Below are 23,636 nucleotides of genomic sequence, written 5' to 3'. Positions count from 1 at the left end.
ATTTTGATCCACAGAGTCAAGTGAGGTCTTGTTTTTTGCGGGACGAGTTGATGTTTTTACTAGTACCATTTTTGGGCACGTGACATTTTTCGATCGCTTTTTATTCTGATTTTTGTGAGGTAGAATGAGCAAAAACCAACTATTCATGAGTTTCTTTTGGGGGGGGCGCTTATACCGTTGCTCGTTTGGTAAAATTGATAAAGCACTTTTATTCTTCGGGTCAGAACGATTACAGCGATACCTCATTTATATTTTTTTATGTTTTGGCGCTTTTATACAATAAAAATTATTTATATAAAACATAATTATTTTTGCATCGCTTTATTCTGAGGACTGTAACTTTTTTATTTTTTCGTAGATGATGCTGTATGGCAGCTCATTTTTTGCGGGACAAGATGACTTTTTTTAGCAGTACCATGGTTATTTATATCCGTCTTTTTGATCGCGTGTTATTCCACTTCTTGTTTGGTGGTAAGATAATAAAGCGTTGTTTTTTGCTTTATTTTTTTTTTTTTTGCGGTGTTCACTGAAGGGGTTAACTAGTGTATTTTACATCGGGTTGTTACGGATGCGGTGATACTAAATATGTGTACTTTTATTGTTTTTTTTATTTAGATAAAGAAATGTATTTATTGGAACAATATATATATATATTTTACTTTATTTAGGTTTTTTTTTACACATGTAAATGGTTTGTTTTTTTACTTTTTTACATTTCCCCAGGGGGGACATCACTACATATATGATCAGATTGCTGATTCGACACTTTGCAGTGCACTGTGTCAGATCAGCGATCTGACAGGCACTGCAGGAAGGCTTCCCGACACCTGCTCTGAGCAGGCGCTTGAAAGTCACCTCCCTGCAGGACCCGGAAGGCCCCCTGTGGCCATTTTGCATCCGGGCCTGCAGGGAGGAGGAAGTAGGAGACCCTCGGAGTAACGCGATCATATCACATTGCTCCGAGGGTCTCAGGGAAGCACGCAGGGAGCCCCCTCCCAGCGAGATGCTTCCCTGTGCCGCCGGAACACTGCAATCATCTTTATTGCAGCGTTCCGGGGGTTAATGTGCCAGGAGCGGTCCTTGACGGTACAAAGACCACACATAGAGTATAATCCTTGCATAAAAAATTTATTTATTACAGCAGCATATATAGCAAAAAAAATTAAGGACAAAAGATAAAAAGAACTACTGTATACCACAATAAGCGGGGCACTGTGGCCAGCATGAACCAATGCTAAAATAGAAATCAATGCTCATAACCTCAATACTAATAATGTGCAAGATATAGAGATAAAGTCTGTGCAAATAGCTAAATTTTAAATAGCAGCATTTACAAAAAGTGCAACGTGCAACATGTCCTTAGTGGACTAATTTGAAACGCATGAGTGAAATAAAGATGAGAGGTGAGCAATACTTACAACAACTAGTTAGATAAGCATGGTGCTGGTAACAAGCAGTCCCCGTCGCCCCAACGCACGTTTCGTATAAACTTCTTCAGGAGGCGTGCGTAGGGGAGAGGGTTCCGGCTATTTAAACTCATTCCAGCCAATAATAAGCACTGAACATAAATATCAGGTGATATGTATCGCCGAACACTAATACGGCAGTCCAACGCCGAACATACCCCCCTATCTGCCAATAAGCAGAGGGGAAATGACATGCCACAACCACATCCAGGCTTCCGCATACATGGCGCATGTGCCGTCTCCAAGACAACCATCAGGATCCTCACAGAAGCGGTGGTGGAGCACAGACAAGTGAGTGCCGTCATAAAGACGGCGGTCACATGACGCGTGCCAAGTAACACCCCCAAGAGGACCCGGAGTCAAGGAAACCCAAGCGTGCGCACTGGGAAGCCAAGGAGAGAAATGAAAAAAAATAGATAAGTGTGCACAGCGCCACACTAAGACATGAGTAGCAAACCAAGAAACAAAATAAAAAACAAAAATATAAATAAGTGTGCACAGCGCCACACTAGAACATATACAATAGCTACCCTCAAGCTAAATCTCAATGAGGACATAAATAAATAAAACATAAGTGTGGACTAAGCTAGTATCTCATGACTATAAAATAAACATAATTAATACTGGAAATACCAATATCAAAATGTACATGTAAACACAAAAATTACATGATGGAGAGAATAAGCCTCAATCAATATATAATACCCATAATGTGAATATAAGAACAAAAGTAAATAAATTATACAACAAAATGAATAAGTATATACATACCAGAATATATAAATATATTGGTAAACATAATTCCAAAAAACATTTACATAAAATAATACAAACCGTGACACAAATATAAAAATAAAAAACATGCAAAAGTAAGGAATTAAAAGTCTTCATCATGAGAATTGACAAGAGGAATTCTCAAAATCCCTGTACAAGGCTTCCTTCTTTGTACCGCTTGTTGAATAGTTAAATGTCGCTGTCAAACTCTTACAGTGGCATTTATCACGTGCTTCAGGCAAGCACGCCGGAAATTGCACCCATCGTTGACCCTGTCATGTGATTGCGGGTTACAGATGGGTTGACATGACAACCAGAGGTCTTCAGCAGACCTCTATAGTTGTCACTGTCGAACTGCTATGAGCGCCACGCGGTAGTCGGCACTCATAGCAAGGGAGCATTTCTGCAACATACAGGCGATCTTGGAGCAAAACTGATTGGTCGTTGTTTCATACTACAGATGGACAATGACCCAAAACATAAAGCCAAAGCAACCCAGGAGTTTATTAAATCAAAGAAGTGGAATATTCTTGAATGGCCAAGTCAGTCACCTGATCTCAACCCAATTCAGCATGTATTTTACTTGGTAAAGACTAAACTTCAGATAGAAAGGCCCACAAACAAACAGCAACTGAAAACCACTGCAGTGAAGGCCTGGCAGAGCATCAAAAAGGAGGAAACACAGCGTCTGGTGATGTCCATGAGTTCAAGACTTCAGGCAGTCATTGCCAACAAAGGGTTTTCAACCAAGTACTAAAAATGAACATTTTATTTAAAATTATTGAACTGTCCAATTACTTTAGGTCCCTTTAAAAACAGGGAGGCACATGTTAAGGAGCTGGAACTCCTAAACCCTTCATCCAATTTTAATGTGGATACCCTCAAATGAAAGCTGAAAGTCTGAACTTCAACTGCATCTGAATTGTTTTGTTTAACATTCATTGTGGTAATGTCTATAACCAAAATTAGAAAAATGTTGTCTCTGTCCAAATATATATGGACCTAACTGTATATATGTATATATATATATGTATATAGAAGAACAAAATAAGAAGAGCAGCACAAAAAATATAAAAGGAGGACTTTATTGCCTGAACGGCGTGGCAACGTTTCAGATACAAAATCCTTTTTCAGGCTTGAAAAAGGATTTTGTATCTGAAACGTTGCCACGCCGTTCAGGAAATAAAGTCCTCCTTTTATATTTTTGGTGCTGCTTTTCTTATTTTGTTCTTATTGTTGGAAGTCATTGGACTACTGGCTGGGAGAGCTTTGCACTACGTTAAGGTATTTTTGGATGCTGTTCCAATTTTGTCTATATGTGTATATATATATATATATATATATATATATATATATATATATATATATATATATATATATATATATACATAGTGCCTTGCAAAAGTATTCGGCTCCCTGGAACTTTTCAACCTTCTCCCACACATCTTGCTTCAAACATAAAGATACCAAATGTACATTTTTGGCGAAGAATCAACAACAAGTGGAATAAAATTGTGAAGTTGAACTAAATTTATTGGTTATTTTAAATTTTTGTGGAAATTCAAAAAGTGAAAAGTGGGGCGTGCAATATTATTCTTTACTTTCAGTGCAGCAAACTCACTCCAAACAATATGTTTGGCGTAAAGGCAACACAGCTCATCAACCTGAACACACCATCCCCACTGTGAAACATGGTGGTGGCAGCATCATGGTTTAGGCCTGCTTTTCTTCAGCAGGGACAGGGAAGTTGGTTAAAATTGATGGGAAGATGGATGGAGCCAAATACAGGACCATTCTTGAAGAAAACCTGTTGGAGTCTGCAAAAGAGACTAGGACGGAGATTTGTCTTCCATCAAGACAATGATCCCAAACATAAAGCAAAATCTACAATGGAATGGTTCACAAAAAAACATACCAGGTGTTAAAATGGCCAAGTCAAAGTCCAGACCTCAATCCAATCGAGAATCTGTGGAAAGAGCTGAAAACTGCTGCAAACGATCTCCATTAAACCTCACTGAGCTCGATCCGAGGAATAATGGGCAAGAATTTCAGTCTTTCAATGTACAAAACTGATAGAGACATACCCCAAGCGACTTGCATCTGCAATCGCAGCAAAAGGTAGTACAACAAAGTATTAAGTTATAGGGGTCGAATAATATTGCACGCCCCACTTTTCAGTTTTTGAGTTTCCACAAAAATTTAAAATAAATAAATTTCATTCAACTTCACAATTGTGTTCCACTTGTTGTTGATTCTTCACCAAAAATTTACATTTGGCATATTTCTGGGAGCTGAATACTTTCGCAAGGCACTATATATATATATATATATATATATATATATATATATATATAATGTTTTCATTCAGGATGAATGCACTTCCGGGGTATTAATTTACCATAAATGATTTTGGTAGTTGCTATTGAATCTATTGAGGTACAAAACCCAACCTCATTGGCATGTGTGATATAAATAAGGACAAACTTGTTATAATCCTATGGCTATATTGAAAATAAGCTAAACACAGAGTAAGAATTAACTTATTTATTTCAAATATAAAGACACACTGCTTTACTTTACTTAAAGATAAAATATTGGGGTGGGGGCAATATTCTTAGCCCCTTGCCAGCCTGAGAATACCAGCCTCCAGCTGTCTGCTTTAGTTTGGCTGATTGTAAAAAATGGGGGGACCCCCACATTGTTGTTTTCAATTGTTTATTTAAATAATTAAAAAAAACACTTGGGACTTCTCTATTGTTGATAACCAGCCATGCTATAGCTGACAGCTGAGGATTGCAGCCTGCAGTTTTGCCTGGATGGTTATTAAAAATGCAGAGGAACCCATGCCATTTTTCTATTTATTCATTTATAGCACAGGTGTCAGCTGATGAATACCCCCATCAGCCGGCGACTGCTCTTCCTTTTTTCAGGGGCAGCCGTCTTAGACTAATACGAATAGTAATCACATATGATGATGCCTCTGTGACTGGAGGTTAAATTTGGAGTGCCGAACCAGAACAGTAACATGGACCTTTGTCAGATGTACATGCTCGGAGTTCGTGTCCAACTTTACTGTTCTGGATAACCCATCTATAGTAATGGTTTAACCGTTTCCCATAGGATATAAATGCCTGTTACACTTTGGGTGCTGATGTATAGAAAAGAGTGAAGAGCTCAGCCTGCTCCAGATACTGGCTGTATTCCATGTCTGGAATCTACCTTTAAGAACAAGAGCTGTAACTAGTTTCCATCTCTGCTGTTAACCTCTTTAAAGCCACCATTTTTCTCCAAAATTGGCATTTAACCTTAGAAACATCTGACTAAAAGATTTAAAATCATTGAATCAGCAAACTTTGTGAAAATCAACCTTACCTATTTTTTGGCTGCTAAGAAATACATGCATCCATTTTGCAATACCATCAGTGGGGTGTTTCATTGACTCCAACTTTATTCTACAGCAAAACAACGACCCTAAACAATACAACCAGTGTCACTACATACTATGTTCAGCAAAAATAAGAACAATGAGACCTGGAAATGATAATACGGCCCCAACATAATCCTTATTTCAACATCATCAAATCTTTGAAGGATAACATGAAGAGACAGAAGGATTTGCAAAAGTCTACATCCAGAGAATACCTGTGGTTAGTTGTTTGAAGCAACCTTGCTGCGGAGCTCCTTCAAAATCTGTGCAAGTGTACCTAAAAAGAAAAAATATTGTTTTGAAGGATATGGGTGGTCACACCAAATATTGATTTTATTTAGATTTCCATTTTGTTTAGTCACTTTGCATTTTGTTATTTGATTAAAATAAATATACTGCATGTATCTTGAGATCTATTTATCTATATATATATTGTATATATATCCTGTCTTAAAAAGCATCAATGCTGCAATATCGTGTATACGAAGAATTAATCTTCATTGCCATTCTTTAATATAAAGAATTACAGTAGTTTACTGCATCTTACGTTTGACCACATAGACTTTATGTTAGTACAAATCACCATGGTTATAAGAACATTATAATGTTTTCCTTCATAAGGAATTTGGTGAATAAAAAAACACAGACAGTTTTATAATTGCAAACTCTGAGGTGGTCTTACTTCTAAAAACCAAGATTTTCTGGCTTGAAGATAACACAGAAAATTTTAATTTCCTCTAGCTGAACAAAAGGACATCAAGTCTGCAAAGTTGGAATGTAAAACTGCAGCATTAACCCTTGAATAACAGGAACAGTTGGGACATGTCCATGACATAAATCTCAGGTTGCTTAACTGAGAATCTTTCAATTTTCAGAATGGAAAACTGGAGAGAATGAAGAATGTGAAAGTAATTATAGTCTGTCTATTGTTTGAAATTGGATAATACAGGACAATAACAGGATTGTGGGAAGACATGCACAGTGAGTTAAATAAAACTGATTAAATAAATTGTTTTGGAATAGAAGTGATTTATTCCTATTACATATTGTGAACAGTGATGTGAAGGAAATACTATGACCTGCTGCTAACAGGAGGCTGTAGGACCTCAAGTGATGCAAGTAAACTTAATGATTGAAATAGTCAATCAATTAATGGACACATTTTCAAAGGCAAAATGTGGTCTGTTAAACACTGAGAAAGCAGAAGTTAAATGATGTAGTATCTAAGAGTAGATTCACAAACAAATAAAGCAGTACTCTGTAGTGCTATATCAAACATAAAATATATGAAATTTGAAATGCATTAATGAACTAGAAAATATGACAAATTGAGAATACTAAGTGGATAACTTGGCCAATTCATGTATACCCGGCAGCCATGAGAAGGCAATTCTCATTGCTGGGAACCTGCCTCTGTGAATCCTCTCTTAGACTGGTGTCTTCATTTATGTGGGAAGGAAGGATCCTGCTGTGATTAAAAAGGCCTGAGGCTGAGGGGTGGAGTGCTCAGTCAGAAAACCTATGTATAGAAATATAAAAAGACAGACCATCACTTCCAAACAGAAATCAGGTGTGAACAGTTGTTTACTAAGAGTAGCCATCTCAATATAAAACCAACAAATAGGGTAGCACTATGTAGCACTATAACATGCAAACAATGAAATATATGAAATTTGAATTGCATTACTGCACAAAGAAAATATGAAAAATTGAGAATACTTAGCTCATAAATTGGCAATTCATGTGTACCCGGCAGCCACGATAAGGCAATTCTCATGTGGGAAGGTAAGATCCTGCTGTAATTAAAAATTACCTGAGGTGTATACATAGGCTTTCTGACTGAGCACTCCACCCCTCAGCCTCAGACTTTTAATTACAGCAGGATCCTCCCTTCCCACATAAATATTGACTTCAGTCTAAGAGAGGGTTCACATATATAGTTCCCAGCAACGAGAATCACCTTATTGTGGCTGTCGGGTACACAAGAATTGGCCAATTCATGCGCTAAGCATTCTCAATTTGTTATAATTTCTAGTGCATTAATGCAATTCAAATTTCATATATTTCATATTTGCATGCTATAGCACTACAGAGTGCTACTTTATTTGTTGGTTATATATGGAGATGGCTACACTTAGTAAGCACCTGTTCACACCTGATTTCTGTTTTGGAGTGACCATCAGTTTTTCGATATAAGAGAAGATTCACATGATGGTTGCTCATGTGTTCAGTTGCTCTGTTTAGTCTGTATGTCCGGACACTCATAAAATAGGATTCGGGCAAGACCATTGACTGTACAGATGCAAATGGAGTCACTGTGTGTTCTGATATAATTTTCAGCCGTATCTGCCTGTTAGAGGCATATAGTTTGACATAGTCGACTGAATCTTGCTGCCCAGCTCAACAAGGTATATAAAGCTGAATATGTTGTCCGACAGAGCATGCTGTGACTTTGCCCGCATAATTATAGTTCGTCAATGGCTTCGTCAGCGCATATACTCGAATCATATTAAACCCCAAGAAAGTCACTGATTGTAGGGGCAGACATGATGTGAATGTAGGATAACTTAAATTCTATCTGCACTTTCAGAAAACTGTTGATGTCATAGAGACATTTCATGATCAAATTTTGATCAGTGGTGGAAAATAACTATTCATGAAATTGTTAAGAAGCAGAAACACTTAGTTAAAGAGGTTATCAGGGCCTTTTTATTTTCCCAATGGGGCTAAACACTTACTTTTAGGTAGCTTCTAATTACCTGCCTGTGTTTCCCTGCGATCATCTCTCTCTACTAAGAGCGATCACAGACAACTACTGCCAACAATTCCCTTCATTTCTGTGATGTCACCTCAACAGAGCAGTTCCTTTTCTTCCTCTCTGCTCTGTCTATGAGGTGTCACTGCTAGCATCATGTTGACTGACAGCCACCTCAGACTAACACAACAGAGAGCCAGCAGTCAATCAACATCATGTCGGCAATGAAGCCATAAAGACAGAGCCGAATGAACTGGTCTGTCGATGTGACAAAGCAGGAAGCAAAAGAATTGCTGGCTCAAGTGGTCAATGACCGATCTGAACTGAGAGAAATCATTACAGATCAACACTGGTAGGGAATTACCTACTAAAAAGTGCTTAGTGCCATGGGGAAAATAAAAAAATATCCCAGAAATCCCCATTAAGCATCTATTCATAGAAAAGATATATATGGCACTCCTGGTGAATAATTCTGATAAACTCTTACTCTAATAAAGTGCAGTGAAATTGCAAAACAGTTTTTTGGATTTTTTTTTTTACCATCTCCACCAAATGGTAAAACTGACCTGCCATTATGATTTTCCAGGTCATTACGAGATTGCATACTCTAAACATGTATAGGTTCTTTTTTATTTAAATGGTGAAACAAAAATCCAAAGTTTGCTTAAAAAAAAAATAAATGTCATTTTCTGAGACTCGCAGCGTCTCCATTTCTTGTTATCTAGGACTGGATGAGGGCTTGTTTTGGGTGTGCCAAGCTGACGTCTTTAAAGATGCCATTTTGGTTTGGATACGATCTTTTGAGCGCCCGTTATTACATTTTAATGTAATGTTGTGGCGACCAAAAAAAATTAACTCTGGAGTTTTGACTTTTTTATTTGCTATGTCGTTTACCGATTAGATTCATTCATTTTATATATTAATAGATCAGGCAATTCTGAATGTGGCAATGCCAAATATGTGTATTTTTAAAACAAGTTTAATTGTTTTATTTTGAATGGGAGAATGGGGACTGATTTGAACTTTTTTTATTTTTTTATATTTTTAAAAACATTTTTTGTAATTTTCACTTGCTTCAATAGTCTCCATGGGAGACTAGAAGCTGTGATAATCTAATCGCCTCTACTACACACAGGTGATGATCAGATCGCCTGTGTGTAGCAGAATTGCTCACTTGCTATGAGCGCCGACCATTGGGCGGCGCTCATAGCAATTCGACAATGACAACCACAGGGTTCTCCTGCAGACCCCGGGTTGTCATACCAACTCACTGGCGACCCGCCGTCATGTGACATGGGGCAGATGGTCGGGATTAGTGAAAGCGTTTCCTGCGTGATCACATTAAATGCCACTGTCAGAGATTGAGAGTGGCATTTAACGGGTTAGCAGACACAGGTAGATCACTATTTAACCAACAGCTGTCAGGGGAGCATGTCAGCTGACCTGTGCTGGGAAAGATGTGACACGTGCCGTGAAAGAGGAGGGACATGACATGTGCAGTACCTGCACGGCGCATGTTATGAAGGGGTTAAAACATTAAACCACGAGCTATAGGGGGTATAAGACTGTTATGTTCAGGGCCCAAATGACAACAACCTATGAGATGTTGGGTAAGTGAAGAAGAAAGAAATAACCTGATTTCTGTGTGGAAATTGACAGAGAATAGCTATGAAATAAGGCGATATGAATCGCTGTAGAAAGGCACAATGGTAAAATAGAAGTGGCCATTTTTGTAGTTGATGCACCCAGAAATGACTTGGGAGAAGTGTTGTTGTGTGACCAGGACCTGTGTGATGTCGGCAATGGGTGGAACAAGCCACATGATATGATGCAACTGTAGTCAGGATGTTCAAGGAGCAGAGGACGCCCATATGATGCCAGCACTGGGGGAAATAACATTGCAATTAGCATGCCTACTGGTTGTGCTGCGGCAGTATAGGAGATAGATGGGAAGGTCACGTGTTGTGAAATTGGATTTTGGGCTCCCCCGGTGGCCACTGGTGGAATTGAACTGGTGTGCATCATCCTCTCTGTTCACCTGTTTCCATCAGGATGTGGGAGTCGCTATTTAGCCTTGCTCCTCTGTCACTTCCATGCCGGTCAACATTGTAATCAGAAGCCTTTCTGTGCATGTTCCTGCTGCTAGACAACTCCCAGCTAAGTTGGACTTTAGTCCTTGTTTGTTTTTGCATTTTGTTCCAGTTCACAGCTGTAGTTTCGTTTCTGTGTCTGGAAAGCTCTTGTGATCTGAAATTGCCACTCTGATGTTATGAGTTAATACTAGAGTCTTAAAGTAATTTCAGGATGGTGTTTTGATAGGGTTTTCAGCTGACCATGAAAGTGCCCTTTCTGTCTTCCTGCTATCTAGTAAGCGGACCTCAATTTTGCTAAACCTATTTTCTTACTACGTTTGTCATTTCATCTAAAATCACCGCCAATATTTGTGGGGGCCTCTGTCTGCCTTTCGGGGAAATTTCTCTAGAGGTGAGCCAGGACTATATTTTCCTCTGCCAGGATTAGTTAGTCCTCCGGCCAGCGCTGGGCGTCTAGGGATAAAACGCAGGCTACGCTACCTGGCTACTGTTAGTTGTGCGGCAGGTTTAGTTCATGGTCAGTTTAGTTTCCATCCTTCCAAGAGCTAGTTCTTATGTTTGCTGGGCTATGTTCTCTTGCCATTGAGAACCATAACAGTTTGACCGGCCACAAAGGGTTAAATTAATTGACAGAGAAAGGAGAGAAAAGAGAAGTCTGCTGAAGATTTTTTATTTTATTTTTTTTTTCCTTCAGTTCTGAGTGTGCTTGTAATTGAATCTCTTGCAAGTCTGCCTATATTGCAGCCTTTCTCTCTCTCTCTCCTTCTAATCCTGGAATGGCTCTGTGTTCACCTGTTTAAAATGGATATTCAGAGTTTAGCTGCAGGTTTGAATAATCTCACCACGAAAGTTCAAAATTTACAAGATTTTGTTGTTCATGTTCCTATATCTGAACCTAGAATTCCTTTGCCTGAATTTTTCTCGGGGAATAGATCTTGCTTTCAAAATTTCAAAAATAATTGCAAGTTGTTTTTGTCCCTGAAATCTCGCTCTGCTGGAGATCCTGCTCAGCAGGTCAGGATTGTGATTTCCTTGCTCCGGGGCGACCCTCAGGATTGGGTTTTTGCATTGGCTCCAGGGGATCCTGCGTTGCTCAATGTGGATGCGTTTTTTCTGGCCTTGGGGTTGCTTTATGAGGAACCTCAGTTAGAACTTCAGGCGGAAAAGGCCTTGATGTCCCTATCTCAGGGGCAAGACGAAGCTGAAATATACTGCCAGAAATTCCGTAAATGGGCTGTGCTTACTCAGTGGAATGAGTGCGCCCTGGCGGCGAATTTCAGAGAGGGTCTCTCTGATGCCATTAAGGATGTTATGGTGGGGTTCCCTGTGCCTGCGGGTCTGAATGAGTCCATGACAATGGCTATCCAGATCGATAGGCGTCTGCGGGAGCGCAAACCTGTGCACCATTTGGCGGTGTCTACTGAGAAGACGCCAGAGAATATGCAATGTGATAGAATTCTGTCCAGAAGTGAACGGCAGAATTTTAGACGAAAAAATGGGTTGTGCTTCTATTGCGGTGATTCAACTCATGTTATATCAGCATGCTCTAAGCGTACTAAGAAGCTTGATAAGTCTGTTTCAATTGGCACTTTACAGTCTAAGTTTATTCTATCTGTGACCCTGATTTGTTCTTTATCATCTATTACCGCGGATGCCTATGTCGACTCTGGCGCCGCTTTGAGTCTTATGGATTGGTCCTTTGCCAAACGCTGTGGGTATGATTTGGAGCCTCTTGAAACTCCTATACCCCTGAAGGGGATTGACCACCCCATTGGCTAGCAATAAACCACAATACTGGACACAAGTAACTATGCGGATTAATCCGGATCACCAGGAGATTATTCGCTTTCTTGTGCTGTATAACCTACATGATGTGTTGGTGCTTGGATTGCCATGGCTGCAATCTCATAACCCAGTCCTTGACTGGAAAGCTATGTCTGTGTTAAGCTGGGAATGTAAGGGGACGCATGGGGACGTACCTGTGGTTTCCATTTCATCATCTATTCCCTCTGAGATTCCTGAATTCTTGACTGAATATCGTGACGTTTTTGAAGAACCTAAGCTTGGTTCATTACCTCCGCACCGGGAGTGCGATTGTGCCATAGATTTGATTCCGGGTAGTAAATACCCTAAGGGTCGTTTATTTAATCTGTCTGTGCCTGAACATGCTGCTATGCGAGAATATATAAAGGAGTCCTTGGAAAAGGGACATATTCGTCCTTCGTCATCTCCCTTAGGAGCCGTTTTTTTCTTTGTGGCTAAGAAAGATGGCTCTTTGAGGTCGTGCATTGATTATCGGCTTTTGAATAAAATCACGGTTAAATATCAATATCCGTTGCCACTGCTGACTGATTTGTTTGCTCGCATAAAGGGGGCCAAGTGGTTCTCTAAGATAGATCTCCGTGGGGCGTATAATTTGGTGCGAATTAAGCAGGGGGATGAGTGGAAAACCGCATTTAATACGCCCGAGGGCCACTTTGAGTATTTGGTGATGCCTTTTGGTCTTTCAAATGCCCCTTCAGTCTTTCAGTCCTTTATGCATGACATTTTCCGTGATTATTTGGATAAATTTATGATTGTGTATCTGGATGATATTTTGATTTTTTCGGATGACTGGGACTCTCATGTCCAGCAGGTCAGGAGGGTTTTTCAGGTTTTGCGGTCTAATTCCTTGTGTGTGAAGGGTTCTAAGTGCGTTTTTGGGGTTCAAAAGATTTTCTTTTTGGGATATATTTTTTCCCCCTCTTCCATCGAGATGGATCCTGTCAAGGTTCAGGCTATTTGTGATTGGACGCAACCCTCTTCTCTTAAGAGTCTTCAGAAATTTTTGGGCTTTGCTAACTTTTATCGTCGATTTATTGCTGGTTTTTCTGATGTTGTTAAACCATTGACTGATTTGACTAAGAAGGGTGCTGATGTTGCTGATTGGTCCCCTGCTGCTGTGGAGGCCTTTCGGGAGCTTAAGCGCCGCTTTTCTTCCGCCCCTGTGTTGCGTCAGCCTGATGTTGCTCTTCCTTTTCAGGTTGAGGTCGACGCTTCTGAAATCGGAGCTGGGGCGGTTTTGTCGCAGAGAAGTTCCGATTGCTCCGTGATGAGACCTTGTGCTTTTTTCTCGCGTAAATTTTCGCCCGCCGAGCGGAATTATGATGTTGGGAATCGGGAGCTTTTGGCCATGAAGTGGGCTTTTGAGGAGTGGCGTCATTGGCTTGAGGGGGCTAGACATCAGGTGGTGGTATTGACTGACCACAAAAATCTAATTTATCTTGAGTCCGCCAGACGCCTGAATCCTAGACAGGCGCGCTGGTCGTTGTTTTTCTCTCGGTTTAATTTTGTGGTGTCCTACCTGCCGGGTTCTAAGAATGTTAAGGCTGATGCCCTTTCTAGGAGTTTTGAGCCTGACTCCCCTGGTAATTCTGAACCTACAGGTATCCTTAAGGATGGAGTGATATTGTCTGCCGTTTCTCCAGACCTGCGGCGGGCCTTGCAGGAGTTTCAGGCGGATAGACCTGATCGTTGCCCACCTGGTAGACTGTTTGTTCCTGATGATTGGACCAGTAAAGTCATTTCTGAGGTTCATTCTTCTGCGTTGGCAGGTCATCCTGGAATCTTTGGTACCAGGGATTTGGTGGCAAGGTCCTTCTGGTGGCCTTCCCTGTCTCGAGATGTGCGAGGCTTCGTGCAGTCTTGTGACGTTTGTGCTCGGGCCAAGCCTTGTTGTTCTCGGGCTAGTGGATTGTTGTTGCCCTTGCCTATCCCGAAGAGGCCCTGGACGCACATCTCGATGGATTTTATTTCGGATCTTCCTGTTTCTCAGAAGATGTCTGTCATCTGGGTGGTGTGTGATCGTTTCTCTAAGATGGTCCATTTGGTTCCCCTGCCTAAGTTGCCTTCTTCTTCCGAGTTGGTTCCTCTGTTTTTTCAAAATGTGGTCCGTTTGCATGGTATTCCGGAGAATATCGTTTCTGACAGAGGTACCCAATTCGTGTCTAGATTTTGGCGAGCATTCTGTGCTAGGATGGGCATAGATTTGTCTTTCTCGTCTGCTTTCCATCCTCAGACTAATGGCCAGACCGAGCGGACGAATCAGACCTTGGAGACATATTTGAGGTGTTTTGTGTCTGCAGATCAGGATGATTGGGTTGCTTTTTTGCCTTTAGCAGAGTTTGCCCTCAATAATCGGGCCAGCTCTGCCACCTTGGTGTCTCCCTTTTTCTGTAATTCGGGGTTTCATCCTCGATTTTCTTCTGGTCAGGTGGAATCTTCGGATTGTCCTGGAGTGGATGCTGTGGTGGAGAGGTTGCATCAGATTTGGGGGCAGGTAGTGGACAATTTGAAGTTGTCCCAGGAGAAGACTCAGCTTTTTGCCAACCGCCGGCGTCGGGTTGGTCCTCGGCTTTGTGTTGGGGACTTGGTGTGGTTGTCTTCTCGTTTTGTCCCTATGAGGGTTTCTTCTCCCAAGTTTAAGCCTCGGTTCATCGGCCCGTACAAGATATTGGAGATTCTTAACCCTGTGTCCTTCCGTTTGGACCTCCCTGCATCTTTTTCTATTCATAATGTTTTTCATCGGTCATTATTGCGCAGGTATGAGGTACCGGTTGTGCCTTCCGTTGAGCCTCCTGCTCCGGTGTTGGTTGAGGGCGAGTTGGAGTACGTTGTGGAAAAAATCTTGGACTCCCGTGTTTCCAGACGGAAACTCCAGTATCTGGTCAAATGGAAGGGATACGGTCAGGAGGATAATTCTTGGGTGACTGCCTCTGATGTTCATGCCTCCGATTTGGTCCGTGCCTTTCATAGGGCTCATCCTGATCGCCCTGGTGGTTCTGGTGAGGGTTCGGTGCCCCCTCCTTGAGGGGGGGTACTGTTGTGAAATTGGATTTTGGGCTCCCCCGGTGGCCACTGGTGGAATTGAACTGGTGTGCATCATCCTCTCTGTTCACCTGTTTCCATCAGGATGTGGGAGTCGCTATTTAGCCTTGCTCCTCTGTCACTTCCATGCCGGTCAACATTGTAATCAGAAGCCTTTCTGTGCATGTTCCTGCTGCTAGACAACTCCCAGCTAAGTTGGACTTTAGTCCTTGTTTGTTTTTGCATTTTGTTCCAGTTCACAGCTGTAGTTTCGTTTCTGTGTCTGGAAAGCTCTTGTGATCTGAAATTGCCACTCTGATGTTATGAGTTAATACTAGAGTCTTAAAGTAATTTCAGGATGGTGTTTTGATAGGGTTTTCAGCTGACCATGAAAGTGCCCTTTCTGTCTTCCTGCTATCTAGTAAGCGGACCTCAATTTTGCTAAACCTATTTTCTTACTACGTTTGTCATTTCATCTAAAATCACCGCCAATATTTGTGGGGGCCTCTGTCTGCCTTTCGGGGAAATTTCTCTAGAGGTGAGCCAGGACTATATTTTCCTCTGCCAGGATTAGTTAGTCCTCCGGCCGGCGCTGGGCGTCTAGGGATAAAACGCAGGCTACGCTACCCGGCTACTGTTAGTTGTGCGGCAGGTTTAGTTCATGGTCAGTTTAGTTTCCATCCTTCCAAGAGCTAGTTCTTATGTTTGCTGGGCTATGTTCTCTTGCCATTGAGAACCATAACAGTCACGCCTCCTAAAATAAACTTAATGCTATGGTGGTAGCACCTGAAAATAAGTATGAAGGTAGGCGAAAATGCTCCACATGAAGCACATTGTATATTGTGCTGGGGTGACAATTAAAATGAATTTAAATTTCAAAAAACTGACCTTCACATCCAAACATAAACTTGGTGTGAACAGGTGCTAACCTAGAGTCACCAACTCATATACACTCAAACAAAAAATGCTGCACTCTGTGGCATCATAGCATACAAATATGAAATATGAATTGAATTGCATTACTGTAGTAGAAATATGAAAAAATTGAGAATACTTAGCACATACATTGGCAAATTCATGTGTACCTTGAAGCCACATTAAGGTGTTTCTCATTTCCAGGACCTATCAATGCCATTCCTCTCTTAGAATAAAGTGTCAGCATCTGAATGGGAACCTAATATGAGTCCTCTCTTAGACTAAAATCTATCTCTCTGTGCAGGGGTAGTGGTCCTGCTGTGATTAAAAACACATATAGTTAAAAGGCAGAGTGCTCAGTCAGAAGGCTAATGAATACAAATTTCAAAAATCTGACCATCACATCCAAACATAAACTAAGTGAGAACAGGTGCTAAAATAGAGTCACCAACTCATATACACTCAAACATAAAAGGCATCACTCTGTGGTGCCATAGGATGCAAATACGAAATATGAAAATTGAATTGCATTTCTGCACTAGAAATATGAAAAAATTGAGAAATCTTTGCGCATAAATTGGCCAATTTATGTGTACCTGGAAGCAATATTAAGGCATGTATCGTTTCCAGGACCAATTAAAATGAGCATAACATGATATGGGTGTTAGGGACGTATCCTCCCTAAAATAAAAGCTGCAGTGAAAAAAAGAGTTAACCCCTTATCTGAGGGGTGGGTGAATAGAAAGACTACATAATTATAATAGGAATATATAATCCAACAAACAGAGGGAAGTCTATGACATGTATTGAAAATAAATATACCTTTATTTAACATACACAGCAAAGTTAAGAATTACTTAAGGAGATACAGTGTCTTGCGAAAGAATTTGGCTCCCTGGAACTTTTCAACCTTTTCCCACATATCGTGCTTCAAACATAAAGATGCCAAATGTAAATTTTTGGTGAAGAATCAAGAACACGTGGAACACAATTGTGAAGTTGAACAAAATTTATTGGTTATTTTAAATGTTTGTGGAAATTCCAAAACTGCAATATTATTTGGCCCCTTTAACATAATACTTTGTTGCTCCACCTTTTGGTGCGATTGCACCTGCAAGTCGCTTGGGGTATGTCTCTATTAGTTTTGTACATCGACAGACTGAAATTCTTGCCCATTATTCCTTGGCAAACAGCTCGAGCTCAGTGAGGTTTGATGGAGATAATTTGTTAACAGCAGTTTTCAGCTCTTTCCACAGATTCTCAATTGGATTGAGGTCTGGACTTTGACTTGGCTATTCTAACCTGGTTATGTTTATTTGTGAACCACTCCATTGCATATTTTGCTTTATTTTGGGGATTATTGTCCTGTTGGAAGACAAATCTCCATCCCAGTCTCAGGTCTTTTGCAGACTCCAACAGGTTTTCTTCAAGAATGGTCCTGTATTTGGCTCCATCCATCTTTCCATCAATTTTAACCATCTTCCCTGTCCCTGCTGAAGAAAAGCAGGCCCAAACCATGATGCTGGCACCATCATGTTTGACAGTGGGGATGGTGTGCTCAGGGTGATGAGCTGCCTTGCCTTTACGCCAAACATATCGTTGGGCATTGTTGCCAAAAAGTTCGATGTATATTTCATCTGACCAGAGCACCTTTTTCCACATGTTTGGTGTGTCTCCCAGGTGGCTTGTTGCAAACTTTAAACAACACTTTGTATGGATATCTTTGAGAAATGGCTTTCTTCTTGCCACTCTTCCATAAAGGCCAGCTTTGTGCAGTTTATGAATGATTGTTGTCCTATGGACAGACTGTCCCACCTCAGCTGTAGATCTCTGCAGTTCATCCAGAGTGATCATGGGCCTCTTGCCTGCATCTCAGATCAATCTTCTCCTTGTTTGAGATGAAAGTTTAGAGGGAAGGTTGGGTCTTGGTAGATTTGCAGTGGTATGATGCTCCTTCCATTTAAATATGATCGCTTGCATAGAGCTCCTTGGGATGTTTAAAGTTTTGGAAATCATTTTGTATCCAAATCCAGCTTTAAACTTCTCCACAACCGTATCACGGACCTGCCTTTTGTGTTCTTTGGTCTTCATGATGCTCTTTGTGCTTCAAACAGAACCCTGAGACTATCACAGAGCAGGTGCATTTATACAGAGACTTGATGTTAGGGTTGGCGGAACGCACTGAATATATATATATGAGACAGTTGGTGCATTCGCAACCAAGGGTCCACTGTGCAGGAGAGAAACCTGCTACTAGTAATAGGCGGTACTATATGGCAGTATTAGTGAACTCTGTTACTTCACAGATTCGCTAGAATAACAAGATGTTGTGCCCTGTTAACCTCACAGAGGAACACATCTACTAAACAGAGCAAAACTGGTAATTCAGTTAGAATAGCAGACAAACAGCTCCTCACCGGAGGTGCCGGTATTCTAGGGTCTTATTTCAGCCAAGGCCCTGAATCCAAACATACAAACTCCTTACCGTAGGTGCCGGTATTTTAGGCGTTTATTTCAGCCAAACCCTGGCCACATACAAGCATGACCACACTGGCACTGAGCTCTTTAACATTGGTCTGATACTAGCGAATGGCCATGCGGCCATGCAAACCTTTTATAGTATTAGCACTCAAGGACCTTCCTAGTGGTCCAACAGGAACCACTTCAGGACCTGCGCATGTGACCCCCGACCTCCAAAGGGAGGTTGTCACGTGGGCATGCCCAGTATGGAAAAAGCAGGACTTAGTCCCAGAAAGATCTGCTCGCTGCTGATCAGTGCTGGCTACAAAGGCAGAGCCTGGAAGGACAGTAGTTACCAGTCGCCCAGTATCAGCCTGAGTGAGATGCTGGAACCGATGTCTCCGCTGAGCAGGCTCCACTGCGGCTGGACAAGAATGGGAGACCGCAGCGGAGATGGTTTGAGATTCCCCCTGTGCAGAGGCGGGAACTCGACACCTAATATTACCCCTTTCCTAGGGCCCCCTCCTTGGACCTCGCTACTCTCAAAGGCAGCAAAGAGCTGCAGAGCTTGAATGTGCTCAGCAGGCTCCCAGGACCTGTCCTCTGGGCCATAACCCTTCCAGTCCACCAAATAAAATTTTTTGCCACGTACCACCTTGCACCCCAAAAGAGCGTTCACCTTGTAATCATCAGTAGACAAACCCGATGTCCCGGCAGATGTCTCAGAAAACCGAGACATGTATACGGGCTTTAAGAGGCACACATGAAAGGTGTCGGTGATACCTAGGCGTGGAGGAAGGGCCAGACCGTAGACCACAGGGTTAACCTGTTCGAGGACCTTGAAGGGACCCAAGTAGCTAGGTGTAAACGTAGTGGACTCAACTCGCAGCCTGATGTTATGGGTGGATAGCCACACTAAGTTGCCAGGAGCAAAGGTCGGAGCACGGCGCCCATGTGCATCAGCGGAGGACCTCATTTTCTCCCTGGAAGCCCGGATGGCATCCTGAGAGCGGTCCCAAATGTCCCGTGCCTACACACCCCAGTCTGCCACCCTGGAGTTGGCAGAAGACACAGCCATAGGCACAGGAACCTGCGGATGCTGGCCGTAATTAAGGAAGAAAGGAGTCTGACCGGTGGAGTCGGCTGTGGCGTTGTTAAGCGCAAACTCTGCCCACGGTAGCAAGGATGCCCAGTAGTGTTGAGCATTCCGATACCGCAAGTATCGGGTATCGGCCGATATTTGCTGTATCGGAATTCCGATACCGAGATCCGATACTTTTGTGGTATCGGGTATCGGTATCGAAGCAACATTAATGTAAAAATGTGTAAAAGAGAGAATTAAAATAAAAAATATTGCTATACTCACCTCTCCGACGCAGCCTGCACCTTACCGAGGGAAGCGGCAGCGTTCTTTGTTTAAAATTTGTGCTTTTCTTTCCTTACGTGAAGTCCCGGCTTTGTGATTGGTTGCGTCGCAGTCACATGGGCGACGCAACCAATCACAGCAAGCCGTGACGTAATTTCAGGTCCTTAAGGATTTTAAAATTACGTCCCGGCTTTGTGATTGGTTGCGTCGCAGTCACATGGGCGACGCAACCAATCACAAGCCGTGACGTCACGGGAGGCTGGACACGCGCGCATTTTAAAATGCGAGCTTGTCCAGCCTCCCGTGACGTCCCGGCTTGTGATTGGTTGCGTCGCGATCAACCAATCACAAGCCGGGAGGCTGGACAAGCGCGCATTTTAAAATGCGCGCGTGTCCAGCCTCCCGGCTTGTGATTGGTTGACCGCGAAGCAACCAATCACAAGCCGGGACGTCACGGGAGGTTGGACAAGCGCGCATTTTAAAATGCGCGCGTGTCCAGCCTCCCGGCTTGCGATTGGTTGACCGCGACGCAACCAATCACAAAGCCGGGACGTAATTTTAAAATCCTGAAGGACCTGAAATTACGTCACGGCTTGCTGTGATTGGTTGCGTCGCCCATGTGACTGCGACGCAACCAATCACAACGCCGGAACGTAATTTTAAAATCCTGAAGGACCTGAAATTACGTCACGGCTTGCTGTGATTGGTTGCATCCCGGCCACATGGGCGGCACGCGACCAATCACAAGCCGGGACTTCACGTAAAGGAAAGAAAAGCGCGAATTTTAAACAAAGAACGCTGCCGCTTCCCTCGGTAAGGTGCAGGCTGCGTCGGAGAGGTGAGTATAGCAATATTTTTTATTTTAATTCTTTCTTTTGCACATTAATATGGTTCCCAGGGCCTGAAGGAGAGTTTCCTCTCCTTCAGACCCTGGGAACCATCAGGGATACCGTCCGATACATGAGTCCCATTGACTTGTATTGGTATCGGGTATCGGTATCGGATTGGATCCGATACTTTGCCAGTATCGGCCGATACTTTCCGATACCGATACTTTCAAGTATCGGACGGTATCGCTCAACACTAATGCCCAGTCATCCTGCCTGGCAGAAACAAAATATCGAAGATATGTGACCAGGGTCTGTTGGCCCTCTCTACCAACCCATTCGCTTCAATTCAAACTCAATGCTAAGTAGACGACAAAGCTCTCTCGAGAATTGAGACGCAAACTGGGGACCCCGGTCACTGACTAATTTTGTCCGGCATACCGTGTAGGCGAAAGATATGTTTGATAAACAACGCCACCAGAGCCCGTGCAGAAGGTAGCCTTGGAAGAGGCACCAAGTTCACCATTTTGGAAAAATGGTCAGTGATCACTCAAATAATGGTGCAGCTATGAGACTTGGGTAAGCCCACCATAAAATCCATCCAGACCATCTCCCAGGTCCTGTCCTCCACCGGCAGGGGGTGAAAGCAACCCAGCTGGCCGTTGACGAGGAGACTTGTCCTTGGCGCAGGAGACACATGCCCGAACATAGTCTGTGATGTCACGGGCCATATGCGGCCACCAGTATGTCCTCACCAGTAGCTCAGATGTCCTTTTGGTCCCAAAATGTCCACCCTCCTTGGACGAGTGAACCCAAGAGAGAACCTCGCAAACTTGATGGTACAAAAGTCTTGCCCAGAGGTACAAACTCTAGCGAAACTGCGGCCACAGTTCTCAGGCTCTCGGAAGGGACAATAAGACGAGGCTCCTCTTCTTCCTCCTCAGATGATACAACAGAGCGAGAGAGAGCGTCGGCATGAATGTTCTTCTCCCCGGAAAGAAAATGGAAGGTGAAATGGAACCGGGAGAAGAACAAGGACCATCTTGCCTGGTGAGAATTTAACCGCTGGGCTGTCTGTAAATAGACCAAATTCTTGTGGTCTGTGAATACTTGGAAGGGAAAGCGAGCCCCCTCCAAAAGATGTCTCCACTCTGAGAAGGCCAACTTCACTGCTAGCAACTCCCTGTCCCTGATGGAATAATTCCTCTCCGCTGGTGAGAAGGTCTTGGAAAAGAAGAAGCAAGGATGCTTCCGACCTTAAGCATCCTTTTGGAAGAGGACTGCTCAGTACCAACGGATGAGGCATCCATCTCCATTATAAATGGCTTATCTACATGGGGGTGATGAAGGATGGGAGCGCTAGCAAAATGAGATTTAATAGAAGTGAAGGCCTTGGAGACCTCTTCAGACCACAATTTGGGATTTGCTCCCTTCTTGGTGAGGGCTACCAAGGGAGCTACCAAAGTTGAGAAAAGAGTGATGAACTGGCAATAATAAGTAATGAACCCCATAAAGCGCTGCACCGCTTTAAGAGAATGGGGTTTTTGCCAGTCTATCACAGCCTGTAGTTCGGCAGGATCCATACCCAATCCTTGGTCGGAGATGATATAGCCCAGAAAAGGTAAGGACTCCTGCTCAAACACACATTTCTCCAACTTGGCATAGAGGGAGTTAGTTCGTAAGAGGTTGAAGACTCTGCAAACATCTCTCCGGTGGGAGTCAATATCTGGAGAGTAGATGAGAATATCATCCAGATAGACTACGACCGAGGTGGAATCCATATCCCGGAAGATATCATTTACAAAGTCTTTGAAAATGGCTGGGGTATTACAGAGCCCAAAAGGCATCACTAGATATTCATAGTGCCCATCCCTAGTGTTAAAAGCCGTCTTCCATTCGTCCCCCTCACGGATGCGAATCAGGTTGTAAGCACCCCGCAGATCTAGTTTAGTAAATACCCTTGCTCCCTGAAGCCTATCAAAAAGCAGAGATATCAGGGGCAGGGGATACTTATTCTTAATGGTGATGGCGTTAAGACCCCTGTAGTCTATGAATGGACGTAGTTCCCTGTTCTTCTTCTGCACAAAGAAGAACCCAGCCCCTGCAGGTGACACTGACTTTCTAATGAATCCTCTTGCCAGATTTTCCTGAATGTATGGTGACATTGCCTCCATCTCCGGGAGAGATAACGGAAAGACTCAACCCCGGGAAGGCTCAGCACCAGGCAAGAGGTCAATAGGACAGTCATTGGGGCGATGAGGCGGAAGGGTCTCCGCAGTCCTTTTGGAGAACACGTCCGCATAGGGCCAATTTTGCTTGGGGAGAGAGGATAGATCTGTGGGTACCTCAGTAGTAGCAACCTGAATGATTTCCCTCTGACATCTACCCCTAAAAAATTCACCCCATCCCAAAATTCTGCCTGTGGACCACTCAATATGAGTAGAGTGGTACCATAGCCAAGGTATCCCTAACAGGACCTCATCAATTCCCTCCGGAATGACGAGAAGATGTAATCTCCTGATGAGATGGCGACATGGACAGAGTGAAAGGGATGGTCTGGTGTGTTATCTGTGAGGGCAGTGTCGACTCATTCACCACTCGTACGGTCACTGGTTGAGCTAGCATTACCAGGGGTATTGCATGATGTTCGGCGAAGGCTGAAGACATAAAATTGCCATCTGCCCCAGAATCCACACAGAGCTCTACCG

The sequence above is a fragment of the Ranitomeya variabilis genome, chromosome 1, assembly GCF_051348905.1.
Source record: "Ranitomeya variabilis isolate aRanVar5 chromosome 1, aRanVar5.hap1, whole genome shotgun sequence".
Lineage (NCBI taxonomy): Eukaryota > Metazoa > Chordata > Amphibia > Anura > Dendrobatidae > Ranitomeya > Ranitomeya variabilis.
Note: the sequence above shows the minus strand (reverse complement) of the source record.